A 15,145-nucleotide genomic window follows, 5' to 3' on the forward strand; every position below is an offset into this window, starting at 1 on the left:
AAGCTTACCTTGATGGGGCAGCAGAAAATCATAATTCCTCATCATCCATTCAGATCAGTCCAGATAAATGGGTTATGCTCACCAACCAGCAGAGGGAAACAGAGGTAAACAAATTTGCTAGCATCACCCCTAATACAGATCCGTGCTGTCTCTAGCAGATGGTAGGTGAGCATCTTATGCTACAGTATACAGCCTGATTAGGCTGATTTGAAAAGAAATAAGGTTAACGGGCAGCTTCTAAGGTGAAAGACTTGTTCTCCCTCACTCAGTTGAACAGAGCCCTGGATCAGATTAATTATTGGTAGGCAGATCCAGAGGTGAAAGCCTAGGCTCTCCCTCTTTCAGTTAAGCAGAGCCAGGGGGGCTACCAGGGGCTATCCCCTTCCCTCCCTCCAGCTGTTGTCTTCTTAAAAACAACAAAAAGGCAGTTCCCTTTTTAATTTTTCTTGCTGTGTGCTTAAAGTTAAAAACAAAAAAACGGCAAAAAGGGAGGGGACAGCACAGATTTGGAGCAAGAGGCTGACAGGGTCAGACCGTTGGTGCTCCAGGAATGGCCAGGTAAGTCTAAGGTTTTTCTCCAAATCCCAGCTGCGGCGGTGTGCCTTTAACATGACAGGAGAGTCAAAGCTTTCTATGAAGAGTGCAGGAAGAAATTCTTGTGAGCTTGGCGACAGCAAATGGGAGGCACATTTAAGCTTCTTCGAGGGAGAGAGATGTGCTGCGGACCACTAAATTCAGAGCTCTTGAAGGTGGGAGGTCTACATTGGCAGGACATCAAGATTATTCCTGCTGAGGAGACCTCTGCAGTGGAAGCGGCAGACATTTTGTGACACCGCAGACTGATAGGGAGTTAGAGCTGCTTCTATTCAGCCCTGCAGAGTGGGAAAATAGGATGTTAGCTTTGTGGCAGCTGGTTTGGAAATTTGGAAGCTATTCCTTCTTTAGCATGGACTTCGGTGTCTAAATAAGTTGTTAGGTATGTGTATACCTAAAGGTCCCTCCCCCAGTCGAGAGTTCTTGAGGCAATTTCCAAGATCCCTCAGAGGTGTGCCTTGGTCCGGTAGCCAGTTCCCAGCGTGGACTTTGCTGCTGAAGCAGCTAAAAGGCAGTGGGTACAGTAAGCCAAGCACGGCGGTGATGGCCAAAGCCCTTTCCCTCTGCAGCTGGAGACCATCTCTGTACTCAGCCGGTAAGCGCTGAGTCCAGGTAAGTAAAGAGAGAAGAGGATTCCTCCTGATTCAGAGATGTGTAGGGTCTTCGGTAAGTCCTTCCCCCCCATTTCCTTGCTCAGTGCGCCGTACTGACAATGTTCCCGATCCCGTTGGGGTAAGGGTAGGGGGCTTCCGAGCGGGTTGAGCAGCCCCCGATGGGCTACGCTATTTGCGCGCAGTTTTGTGTGCCTCTATTGCCCTCCATAGAGTGTTGGTACGCACGGTGTGTGTGCTGGCTCTGGGCACGCGCTGAGCGGGTAATGTCATGCATATGCGCACTTCATCTTACACACATCGGTACAGGATCTTTGCGCCTTAATTTCAAGCACTAGCCGGCTGAGCGCGCAGTTAACCATTCATAATGGCTTCGGCAGCAAAGAAGAATAAGCGACATTCTCTTTGTGCTGCCTGCCATATTAGGGCTACACAGTCTGACCTTGATTCTTACCTATGTCAGCACTGTGAGGAGGCCCAGGGAGAGTTGGACTCCCAGAAACTTTCTAAGCCCGGCTCCTCCCGTTCAGAGGATGGGTCAGCTACGATCTTAATCGGTAGCACCCCAGATCTGAGTAATCCCGGGGCTGGGTCTACCATGGGAGAGGGAAATTCAGCTGCACCAACCCCAGTTCCCCCTGGGTTAGGCATGGACCTGGCGGCCTTATCTTGGGTGAAACTTTTTCAAGACATTCAAGCCTTCGTACAGATGCAGTCTCTCTCCTGCCCCTGTTCGGACCAAACTCCAGCCGGGAAGGCCTCGCTCTCCCAGTCCTATCAGCAGGCCTCGAGACATGCCTCGTCTCACCAAGGGTATCCCTGACTGGGACCCAGACACCACGGACGACGAAGGGGATGCAGATTCGTTGGAGGATGGAGAAATCCTTCCAGGCTTGGAGCCATATCAGACCATGTTATGGTTTTTTCATTGAGATGAATTGCCGGCCCTGTTTTCCCAGACCCTGAAGACTCTGTGAGTTCCTGGTGCAGACCCTACAATGGAACAAAAAAGAATCCTATCCTGGTGTTTCTCAAAAGGCCTCTTGCTATTTTCCGATGCTGGAAGCCATCCAGGAGTTGATTGACCTGGAATGGGATGCCCCGGAAGCCAGTTCTAAAGGTGGTTGAGCATTGGAAGCTCTGCACCCATTGGATCTGGCGGCCAGAGAACACCTGCGTTTCCACAAAGTGGATGCTCTGGTCTGCGCTGTTTCAAAGCAAAAAACTATTCCAGTGGAGGGAGGAGTGGCTTTAAAGGACGCGCATGATAGTCTGTTGAAGTCTGTCCTTAAACAAGCCTTTGATGCGACAGCAGTGACACTACAGATTGCTTCCTGTTGTTCCCTGGTGACTCACTCCTGCCTGCTTCTCTCAAGAGAGGCAGATTTATTTATTTATTTAAGGTTTTTATATACAGATATTAGTATGCAAACATCATACCGGTTTACAACTGAAAGATCGAACATACAGTGAACAGGGGAGGGGGGTATAGGTAATTACAGAGATAAGTTAGTACAGAAAGTGCAAACAGTGAACGGTAAACAAAGGAACAATATGCAATGGTGTAACTTATATACAAGGGTCTTTGGGAGAAATTTATATACAGGGGTTCAAGAAAGACTATGGGATGTTTTCTTATGGTAAGGATGTGTTTGAGCAAGAATTGGATGGGGAGAGGTCTGTGGATGCGGACTATTCTGGGTAGGCTTGTCGGAAGAGCCAGGTCTTTAGTTCTTTCTGAATTTAGAGAAGCATGGCTCAAGTCTGAGAACCGACGGGAGGGGAGTTCTATTGTTTGGGGCCTGCGATGAAGATTGTGCGATCCCTTGTGGTGGAGAGGTGGGCTCTTTTAAGGGGAGGTACTGTAAGAGTTCCTTTATTGACAGACCTGGTGGGTCGATCCGAGCGTGAGAGGCGAAAGGGTTCTTCAAGCCAGTTGGAGTTGTGGGAGTAAATGGATTTGTGAATTATGGATAAGGTTTTAAAGAAAATGCGGGATGTTATGGGGAGCCAGTGGAGGTCTTTGAGTATGGGAGTAATGTGGTCGGATTTCCGTGTGTTTGTGATGACCCTGGCAACAGCGTTTTGGAACATTTGTAGGGGTTTAATGGTGGAGGAGGGAAGACCAAGGAAGAGGGCGTTACAGCAGTCAAGTTTTGAGGATAGAGTTGCTTGGATAACAGTCTGGAAGTCATGAAGGTGGAGGAGGGGTCTAAATATTTTTTAGGACATTGAGCTTGAAAAAGCCCTCTTTGAGGATGGAACTAATGTATTTTTTAAGATTCAGTTGTTGGTCTAGTATTATACCAAGGTCTCTTACACAGGGTTGGGAAGAAATGGTGTTGAAGGCTGGGTCATTGGAGATAAAGGGTTTGGGGGGTTGGTGTTGGGATAAAAGGAGCAGTTCTGTTTTGGAAGTGTTTAATGCAAGGTGGATGTTTGTGAGGGTCATTTATGGAAGCGAGACAAGTGTTCCAGTGTGCCAGGGCATCAGTTAGGGAGTTATGAATGGGGATGAGGATTTGAACATCATCCGCATAGAGGTAGAATTTGAGGCCAAGGTCTGTTAGAAGCTGACAGAGGGGGGTGAGGTAGATGTTGAATAAGGTTGAGGAGAGAGAGGAGCCTTGTGGGACGCCTTGGGACAAGGTGTAGAATGTGGATTCGGCATTTCCTATTTTGACAGCAAACTTCCTGTTGGAAGTTAAACCATAGCAGGGCTAGGCCTGAAATGCCTATTTCAGCCAATCAGGTGAGGAGGTGATTGTGGTTGATAGTGTCAAATGCAGCTGAGATGTCGAGTAGGGCAAGTAAGTAGCTGTTACCCTGATCCATGCCTCTCTGAGTGAGTATGTGATCAGAGAGGGAGAGTAGGAGTGTTTCAGTGTTGAGGTATTTACGAAAGCCAAATTGGGCAGGGTGCAGTATTTTATTGTTTTCAAGGTTTTCAGTAAGTTGGAGATTCACTATCTTTTCCATAATCTTTGAGATGAAGGGCAGGTTAGAGATTGGGCGGAAATTGGAGGGGTCTTTGGGGTCTAGCGAGGGGTTTTTAAGGAGGGGTTTAACAATCGCTTGTTTAAGGACATCTAGGACATCTAGGAGTTAATGTCAGCGATAGGTTTGGCAATAGAGTTTGGGATGGAAAGTAGGGTCTTAGTGGGTATAGTATCTGAGGGGTGACAGGCGGGTCTGAGTTTTCTGAGAACTGATTCAACTTCCTTGGCTGAGGTCAGTTCAAGTGTTTTGAGGGTGGTAGTAGTAGGGGTGAGTTGGAGGGGGGGGGGGGGGGAGATGGGTGTGGGAATCTGAGGAGGATGCTGGTGATTTTCTGGTGGAAGTATTGGGTGATTTCTTCGCTTCTGGAGGCTTCATTGTCTGGGATAGGGGGAAGAGAAGACTTGGTGAGTTCGGTTACATATGTGAAGAGAGCCTTAGGGTTATACCTATATTCATGGATTTTAGAGGCATAGAAGTCTCGTTTGGCATTGTGTGGTTATTCTGTAATGGTGAAGCGCAGATTTATAGCTGGAGGTGAGCTGGGGTGAGGGAGCTTTGCGCCAGGTGTTCTCTCACTGCCTGAGATTATTTTTTAATACTCTCAGCTCAGCTGTGTACCATGGTTGGTGGTTTTTTGTAGATTGAGGTATTTCTCATTTGGAGAGAGGGCATAATTTATTGGCATTCGAGAGAGGCTATGGAGCTCGCCACTGCCTTTTTACCAGACGCGGGCTCTGACCTTAGCCAGAAGGAGTGGTCTCAGTGGTGGCGGTCAGAAGACAACTATGGCTGCAAAATCTGGTCAGCGGATGCAACCTCTAAGGCAAACCTCACAAAGATGCCCTTTAAGGGATCCCTCCTATTCGGAAGCGAATTGAAAAAGTTAGCCAGTAAGTGGGGAGAATCTCCAGTGCCAGCCCCTGGAAGATAAGAAAAAGAAGTTGCAGCGCCCCTTACCTATGAGGGGTCAGACCAGGGGCTCCCATCACTTTCAGCCCTACAGAAACTTGTCGTTTTAGACATCTCTGCCCTCGGGGAGGTCTCTGTCCTTTCAGAGCTGACAACCTAAAAGAGGGACTGGTTCGGGCTCTGGTTCAGCCCAAAATTCCCAATGAAGTTTTGCCGACCTATCCACAGGACGAGGAGATGGGGGGTTGACTATCCCTCTTCTAACAGAGGTGGATCGAGATCACGACAGACAAATGGCTACTGGATATCATATGAGAAGGATACGCTCTGAAATTTCAAAGCATCCCTCGGGACATGTTCATGATGTCACCTTGCCACTCCCAGCTCAAGAAACTGGAAGTAGAATCTACATTGATAAGGCTCCTCAGTTTGAGGGCTATAACTCCGGTACCTATACTCCAGGAAAATACCGAGCGGCATTCCATCTATTTCATCATACCCAAGAAAGAGGTTTAGTTTCTCCCCATCCTGGACCTCAACAGTGTTAATCATCATCTGCGGATAATTCACTTCCGCATGGAATCTCTTCGCTCCGTCATAATGGCCGTACACGCAGTAGAGTTTTTTAACCTCCCTGGACCTCTTGGATGCCTACCTTCATAATCCAATCTATCAAGACCACCAGCATTTCCTACACTTTGCGATACTGGGCCACCGTTATCAGTTGCAGGCGTTGCCCTTCAGCCTGGCCACCGCCCCCATAAGAACATGCCATACTGGGTCAGACCAAGGTTCCATCAAACCCAGCATCCTGTTTCTAACAGTGGCCAATCTAGGCCATAAGAACCTGGCAAGTACCTCAAAACTAAGTCTATTCCCCAGAACATTTTCCAAAATTATGGTGGTCGTGGCAGCAGCACTGAGGAAAGAAGGGATTCTGGTGCACTCTTACCTAGACGTCTGGGCGATCCAGGCGAAGTCGTTTGAAGAGAGCCTCCAAGTGACCAGCAGGATCATGTCCCTGCTTCAGGAACTTGGTTGGGTCATGAACAAGGACAAGAGCAGCCTCAAGCCCTCCCAGTCCTTAGAGTACCTGGGAGACCGATTCGACACCAAGCAGAACAAAGTCTTCCCCCCTCAATCGAGGATAAGGAAACTGATGTGCCACGTGCGTCGGTTGATGGACACAAGGCACCCCAGGATGTGGAGCTATCTCCAGGTCCTCGGCCTGATGGCATCAACCCTGGAGGTAGTACCGTGGGTGAGGGCACACATGAGGCCACTCCAACGCTCCCTGCTGTCACGTTGGAACACACTGTCTCAAGACTACTCGGTTCGCCTTCACCTACCAATGGAAGTATGTTCTCGGCTCCAGTGGTGGCTATAGGAAGTTCATCTAAGCACGGGTGTAAGCCTGTCTCCACCAAACTGGCTAGTCCTCTCGACAGACGTGAGCCTCTGAGGGTGGGGAGCTCACTGTCAGGAATTGACAACCCAGGGGCGATGGACCAAGGAAGAAGCATGCTAGAACATAAACTGCCTGGAAGCCCGAGCTGTCAGATTAGCGTGTCTGTAATTCAGCCACACACTCCAGGGCCAGGCGGTCCCCGTGATTTCAGACAACGCAAAGGCGGTAGCCTACATCAACCGCCAGGGAGGAACCAAAAGCCACCAAATGTTTCTGGAAATAGACCCCCCCTTATGGAATGGGCGGAGTTAAATCTACAAGAGATCTCAGCCTCCCACATCGTGGGAAAAGACAATGTCTGAGCAGATTTTCTCAGCAGGGAGAGTCTGGATCCAAGGGAATGGGCGATGTCGACTAGAGCCTTCCAGCAACTAGTAAATCACGAGGGCCTCCCATCCATCGACCTACTGGCCATATCTCACAATGTGAAGATCCCCCAATTTTTCAGTCGCAGAAGAGATCAGCGCTCCCAAGGGATCAATGCCCTTGTCCAGACCTGACCAGAGGAAGGCTTACTGTACACCTTCCCCCTGTGGCCTCTGCTGGGCAAAGTCATTCGCGAGATCAAATACCACAAAGGATTAGTCCTTCTGGTGGCCCCGGACTGGCCCAGATGCCCATGGTATGCAGATATGTGGAGGCTTCTGGTGAAGAGCCCCCTGTGCCTCCCCCCTGCACAGGGACCTTCTCCATCAAGGTCCGATCCTTACACGAGGACCCAACTCTGTTTTGTCTTATGGTCTGGCCCTTGAAAGGGCTTGCCTGACGAAGCGTGGATATTCGGCAGCAGTAATCACTACTTTGCTTCACGTGCAGAAGTGTTATTGACATCCTTGGCGTACATGCGGATCTGGAGAATATTTGAGGCCTGGAGCGAGGAATGCAGGGTGCCCCCTCGGACAACCAAGATTCCCATGATTCTGGAATTTTACAGGAGGGCCTGAACAAAGGGTTGTGTCCAGGTGGCAGCCTTCTCCTGTTTCAGGGCCGATGTGAACAGAATCCCCTGTCAACGCATCCGGACTTGGCTCGCTTCCTAAAAGGGGTTAAACACCTCCGACCACCTTTAAAGTGGTTGGTCCCCCTAGGGAACCTCAACCTAGTATTGGTTTTTTTTAGCAGGGCCTTCCTTTCGGCCACTGCGCAGTCTGTCTCTACTCCTGGTAATGCTGAAGACTATATTCTTGGTGGCGATATGCTCAGCTCAATTCATCTCTGAACTACAGGCGCTGTCATGTCGGGAGCCGTTTCTTCGGTTTACTCCAGGAACATTACAGCTTCACACTGTTCCTTCCTTCTTGCCAAAGGTAGTCTCGGAGTTTCACCTGAACCAGTCCATTTCCTTACCGTCCCTAGATAGATGCAAGGACACAGAAGACTAATAACTCCTACGCCACTTAAACATCAATAGACTTTTAGTACGGTATCTGGAATGTTCAGAACCGGTGCGCAAAACGGACTGCTTGCTTGTTCTTCACAGTGGAAGGAAACAAGGCAAAGCAGCTTCGTGAGCTACCATAGCTCGCTGGATCAAGGAAGTGATAATGGGAGCTTATGTAGAAGCAGGAAAGCCTTTACTCTTTCAGGTTAGAGCACATTCCACTAGGACCCAGGTGGAAGCTAAACTGTCTCCCGTCGACATCTGCCGAGCAGCGACGTGGTGGTCCTTAAACACCTTCTCCGGGTTCTGTCGCCTGGATGTCCAGACCGAGAGGACGCAGCCGTTGTGAGGGCGATGCTAACTGGACCGTGGGCAGCCTCCCGCCCCGTTCGGGAGTAGCTTTTGTACATCCCGTTGGTCCTGAGTCCATCTGGCTACACGCTAGGAAATGGAGAAATTACTTACTTGATAATTTCATTTTCCTTAGTGTAGACAGATGGACTCAGTATCCTGCCCACAGCTGCCCAAGAACAGTACCAATGAATCACCCATGGGGTGAATCTCGATTCCATGAGGTTTACAGGTAAGCCGTCTCCCTGTCCCTATAACAGAGCATCTATAGTATTGCTGGGATTCAGTTGTGGTCTCCAGTTTTTTAATCAAGTTTTTCAATTAGTATGTCCACGGTGGCTTTTGAAGAGAATGCTGAATGGCTGAGGTAATTGCAGGGGTATATCTAGGGTGACGTTATCGTTGAAACCTGACTCCATCTGTTAGCAGGGGAGCACATAACCCATTGGTCCTGAGTCCATCTGTCTACACTAAGGAAAACGAAATTATCAGGTAAGTAATTTATCCATTTTTCCCATATTTCCCATTTCTATAATGAGTATTTAATGTTTTGCTTACCTTAGGGTTTTGTTCACCCATCCTCTGATTCTAGTTTAAAGCCCCCCCCCCCCCCCACTCCTCAGGTTTGTCATTCTGTGTTGAAAGACGCTGCACCCCTTCTTCGACAAGGGATCCCATCTCTGCTTAGCAATTCTTGAAATATCATCCCATGATCTAGTAAGCCAAAATGCTCACAACAGCACCATCTACACAGCCATTCATTTATCTCCAGAATGCAAGCTTTATTTATTTATTTATTTATTGTTTTTGTTATACCGAGTTTCATGATAGGCATCACATCAACCCGGTTTACAAATAACAAGGAGTGTAAAGCATAACGTAACGTAAAAAACAATATTTTCAATAAGAGCCTTGAACTTTAAATACAGTGAATCAGAAAAAGGGAGAGGGAAAGTTACAAAAAACAAGGAAAATAAACTTGGGATGGAAGGGGAGAAATTGAACAGCACAATATTTACATTTCAGCCTATTGATACATTAGAATAGCAAGTGAAAAAATAAGACTATGAAACGGTACATAGGTAATCAAATGAATAAATATGACAGTTGTGAATGGTAATAGTATGATAAATATTCAGCAGGAATTAGTGAGAGAGGGTTTGAGGTTGGTTGATTCGTGTTTACATTCCATTATTGCATACGAGTTAGTGCTAGTGAGAGGAGGTTTTATTCAAGGCTTGGAAATGCTTTTTTGAAAAGCCAAGTTTTTAGTCTTTTCCTAAATGTTAAAGAGCATGGCTCTTGTCTCAAATCAGGTGGGATCGAGTTCCAGAGAGCTGGACCTGCTGATGAGAAGGCTCTGAGACTCAAGGATTTATGTTGGTAGGTTTTGGCCTTTGGAATTTGGAGTGACTCTTTGTAGTGTTCCCTGATAGGCCTGGCGGAGGTGAATTTTTTAAGTGGTATTTGTAGGTCAAGTTGCGTGTGTTGGTTGATAGTTTTGTATATGATGTTAATGGTTTTGTACATGATTCTATAGTGGATCGGAAGCCAATGGAGGTTTTTGAGAATAGGTGAAATGTGGTCAATTTTCCTGGAATTTGTAAGGACTCTGGCTGCAGAGTTCTGAACCATTTGTAAAGGTTTGGTGTAAGAAGCTGGGAGGCCTAATAGTAATGAGTTGCAATAATCTAGTTTGGAAAAGATTATTGCTTGCAAGATTGTTCTGAAGTCCTGAGTGTGAAACAGCGGTTTTATTCTTTTCAGGATATGTAATTTGTAGAAGCAATCTTTGGTGGTTTGGTTAATGAATGTTTTGAGGTTGAGACGATTGTCTAGGATGGCTCCTAAGTCTCTTACGTGGGTTGTTTGAAGGAGTGTGGGTGGTTTAGGAAGTGTGTTATTGTTTTCCGGTGATATGAGCAGGAATTCTGTTTTCGAAGCATTGAGTACAAGGTTTAGACTGTTGAGGAGAAGTTTAATTTCTAATAGGCAACTGTCCCAGTATTCCATTGTTTTTGAGATTGATTCTTTTATAGGGATTACGATCTGTACGTCGTCTGCAAAAAGGAAATGTTTCAGGCTTAATTTTGTTAGTAGTTGGCAGAGTGGTAGCAGGTAGACATTGAAAAGGGTGGGTGAAAGTGATGATCCTTGCGGCACTCCTCTATTAGAAGGGTGGTATTGGGATTCTTTATTATGAATTTTGACTCTGTATCCTCTGTTTTCTAGAAATGTTTTGAACCAGTTTAGTGTGGCACCTGTTAAACCAATGTTTGCCAGCTGTTTTAGAAGAAGGGCGTGGTTGACGGTGTCAAAGGCCGCCGAGAAGTCAAGGAGGATTAGAAAATATGCTTGGCCTTTATCAATACCAGAGAGTAGGTAGTCCATGAGTGAAATTAGTAGCGTTTCGGTGCTTGCGGCTTTGCGAAAACCATATTGGTTTGGGGACAGAATACTGTGGTCCTCTAGGTAGTTGGATAGTTGGGTGTTTACCAGTTTTTCCATGATTTTAGCTATAAATGGTAGGTTGGAAATAGGGCGGAAGTTGTTGGGATCACATGCATTTAGATTTGGTTTTTTTAGCAGTGGCTTGATTGAGGCAGTTTTTAGGTCATCTGGGTAGATGCCATGTGATAAGGAGCAGTTTATAATATCTGCTAGGGTTTTTGCTATTGTGTCCGGGATAAGAAGAAGCATTTTGGTAGGGATTTGATCAAATGGGTGTGATGACGGTTTCATTCTTTTTAATACATTTTGTATCTCTGTGATTGTGATGGGTTCAAAGGCATTAAGCTGGATGTCTTTATTTTGGGGAAGATATGTGTTATCTGGAGACGTAGTGTTTGGAATCAGCTGATTAAGGAGATCCGATATTTTTTTGTTAAAATGAAGAGCCAATTCGTCTGCTTTAGTCTGGGCTTGTTCGGGTGGTATATCTGGAGTGATAGGTTTAGTGAGGCTGGAAACGAAGGCGAATAGAGCTTTTGAGTCAAAGCTGAGATGATGAACCTTTCGGGCATAGTAGTCTCTTTTGATTTTCAACGTGGTACTTTTGTAAAGATGGAGTGATCGTTTGTAATCAGAGAGTGAGGCTGGTGAAGGGGCTTTGCGCCATTTTCTTTCTTTTTGCCGAAGTAATTGTTTTCTTGCCAGGCAAGAAAGAAAAGCTTTTGTTTTCTTGCCAGGCAAGAAAACAAAAGTAATTGTTTTCTTGCCAGGCAAGAAAGAAAAGCTTTCTTGCCTGGGCCTTTATCCTTGACTGGGAGGATTGAAGAGAATACCTCCTGTGTACCTATTTGCTTTATCCTCTCTCCCAAAGCAATGAACTCACTTTTGTTACCTCGTAGTATCATTCATGCCAACATGGATGAGCAGCTTCTGTTAGTTGTCAGTAGGCTTGAGGATTCTTGGCAATCTCTCCATAATGTTTTAGATTTTGGCACCTGGCAGACAGCACACTTCCTGGGACAACATCTCATCAGCAGATGGATGCCTCCATGCCCTTCAGAAAGAGGTCATCAACAACCACTACCCTCTTCCTCGTAGGTGCAGTAGTTGCTGTGTCCGCAGCTTTGGGGTTTGCATGTCCTGGTTCTTCCCCATCGTGGGATGACATCTCCTCCACCTCCTCTTCCAGGACTGCATACCGGCTCTTCAGTTCAAGGAAATCAGAGCCGTGTTGTAGGATCTAGTAGCCGTAGCAATCTGGATCCAGCTTTCATCTCATAGACCAGTTCTACCTTCCACTCTGCTTGAGTTCTCCATCTTAGATGCCTCGGTAAGCATTTCATCAATGTAGTCCTCATTCTTCCAGATGCTGCTCAGCCTCGCTGCCTTTTCTTTGACTTCTGCCACCTCTTTCCTGAGAAAGTCTATCTGCAGACAGCTTTCACGCTGAACCAGTTCCTCACTCTGGATTAGGACATCTTTCTGGACAGCAGTAGAACTGGTAACAGAAGGGACAAGTTTGGCAATACAATGTTTCCCAGCCCAGGAACTTTTCCGTTGGGTGGAACAATACTTGGCAGCTCTGGTGAAGTCCTGTGTGGCTGGGGTGGACAGCATTCAGGCAGACTTTCTCAGCTGGCAGATGTTAGACCCCAGACAATGGGAGCAAAGGTGATAGCTCTCATTCTTACCAGGTGAGCAGCCCTCAGCTGGATTTGATGGCATTGAGATAGAATGCCAAGGCATGCCGCTTTTTCAGTCACAGGAGAGAGGTCAAGTCAGAGAGACTAGATGCTCAAGTCCTCCGATGGCCAGGGGTATTGTTATACGTCTTCCTCCGTGACCTCTGATAGGAAAAGTGGTATGACATATAAAGAGACACCCAGGGAAGGTGATTCTCATGGCTCCAGAATTTCTGCATTGGCCATGATTTGCGGATCTGGAAGATCTCGTGGTCAACAGTCCCCTAAGACTCGTGCATCTTCAAAGGTTGCTTCATTAGGATCGATCTTCTTGCATCAGGCAAATCACTTTTGTCTTGCAGCCTGACTTTTGAAATGAATCATTACTACAGGCTAGACGACCTTCCTCTTCCATGACTTATGTCAGGGTGTGGAGTGTGTTTGAGGCATGGTGTCTCGGGGAACGACTTGAGCCTATGTGAGCTTCAGTGCCTCACATTTTGGCCTTTTTCCAGAATGGGCTAGTGAAAGGCCTTGCTTATAATGCCCTTAGAGTTCAGGTGGCAGCCTTAGGCCTATTTTCGAGGTAAATGGAGTATCCCTGGCTTCGCATCCGGATGTGGTCCGTTTTTTCTTAGGGGGTGAAGCATTTGCACCTTCTGGTGCGCAGAATGTGTCCTTCATGGAACCTTAACTTAGTCCTACAGGTACTCTGTGAATCTCTGTTCAAGCCGTTGAGACGGATGTCGCTAAAGGATCTTACCCTGAAGGTGATTTTCCTGGTGGCGATTTGTTCAGCCAGAAGGATTTTGGAACTTCAGGCTTTGTCTTGTCTGGATCCTTTTCTTCAGTTTACTGAAGACAAGATGTCATTGCACACGATGCCTTCCTTTTTACCGAAGGTGATCTCTGCCTTTCACCTTAGTCAGATGGTGGACTTCCCAGCATTTCAAAATTTAGATTTGGCGGCTCCGCATGAGAGGGAGCTTCATTTGTTGGATGTCCATCAAGCCAACCATTGCCAGAGATCTGATCGCCTCTTCGTTCTGTTTAGTGGAATGAAGAAAGGGTGTAAGGCTTCTAATGCTACAATTGTTCTGTGGCTGAAGGAGGCAGTTGTTATCAGTGTATATTTGTAAAGGATAACTGATTCCTGAGATGCTGCGTGCACATTCTACTAGGGCGCTGGCTGCCTCCTGGGCAGAGTATCTGCTGGTTTCCCTGCAGGAGATCTGTTGGGCAGCAACTTTGGTCTTCACTACGCACTTTTACCAAACATTACTGACTGGATGTTCGAGTGCTGGAAGAGGAGGGGTTTGGAGAGTATTTGCTGCGAGCTAATCTTTCTCTTTCCCACCCAGTTTGGGCGAACTTGGGTACATCCTATGGATCTGGGGTATGAACAGTAAAGGAAAATTAGTTCTTACATGCTAATTTTTGTTCCTGCAAATACCACAGATCAGTCCAACGCCCTTCCCTATCTGTAAAGACAGAGAAGAGATATCAATGTAAATAGTGGAGAAATTTTGTGGTTCGAGAGTTTTCCAGCCTTGTTGACAAAAGAGCTCCAGTTTGGGGAGTTCAACTTTTTCCCTGCTCAGTTTGCGGGGGGGGGGGGGGGGGGGGGGGGGTGAAGTTAGTTTTTGACTTTGATCTCATCTTGGCATGGGTACAGGCCATGTTGAGGGACTGCAGGTGGCACAACATCTTAAGTAAGTGTCAGTAAATCATTTCTTCTTTGTCTCCATATGTTGGTAGGGATGATCTGGAATGATCTGAGGTATTTCAAGAAAGAAAATTAGCAGATAACCAATTTTCTGTCACACATAAATGACACCAATTTTCAAAGTGGATTTATGCTTACAAGTTTGCTTAAAAATAATTCCACCAAATCCATGCACACACACCAACTGTTTATGCCTATAACATTTTGGATTTTCAAACATGCGTGCAGGTTCAGCCTCCTCCTTAACTCAACTCCACCCCAGGAGTACCTCCTCTCAGTCCTGATAAACTTATGGAGGAACAGGACATACTGGGGTAAGATTACTTGCATATCAGGCAAGCAGTTCTTAAGCCCATTTCTGCAGCCCAAATATTGATTTAGCCATGGAAATGCCTTTGAAAATGACCCTCCATATGTATGGGACAGTGAGAGGCAGAAGACGGGAAAGAACATGAAGAAAGGTTGGAGACAGGTTAGCAAGTTTAGTTGAAAGTGCCATTGAACAGGTAATTGTCAGAGGGAGGAAAGAGGGGAAGCAGTACTAGTACATTTAGTGCATGAAAGACAAAACACACAGGAAGTGGCAGAATCCAATAAAAGCAGTAGGTTTAAAATGCAGCCACCAAGTAGCAGTGTTAACCTTCTACACCGATAGCTTCCCTACTCTTCTAATGCTCTCTGCTTGTCTCACAGTAAGCCTAGTCCCAAAGAGCCACACTTGATGATCTCTTCTCTGTTTGAGCATTATCTTTATTTTGTCCAGTATCTAAAACTTTGTGGGGTAGAAATGCCATGATCGATCTATAGGCCACATGTGGCTCCTGAGCCAAAGATTGAATATTACTACTAAATTTTAGATTGTGTAGGCAAATAAACAAGGGGGAGTCAATAATAAAAGGTGAATGTTTACCGTTTTTAAACTTGATTTTAAATGTATTTCCCTGTACGCACCCAGATCAGTCCAGACAGTGG

General features: G+C 46.4%; 1 protein-coding gene across 1 annotated transcript in view; it reads left to right on the forward strand.

Moving 5' to 3' along the window:
- WDR75 (WD repeat domain 75) overlaps positions 1 to 15,145 on the forward strand; it is a 147,981-nt gene that overhangs the window by 83,719 nt on the left and 49,117 nt on the right. The window lies entirely within an intron of this gene.

The sequence above is a fragment of the Rhinatrema bivittatum genome, chromosome 6 (assembly GCF_901001135.1).
Source record: "Rhinatrema bivittatum chromosome 6, aRhiBiv1.1, whole genome shotgun sequence".
NCBI classification, from domain to species: domain Eukaryota; kingdom Metazoa; phylum Chordata; class Amphibia; order Gymnophiona; family Rhinatrematidae; genus Rhinatrema; species Rhinatrema bivittatum.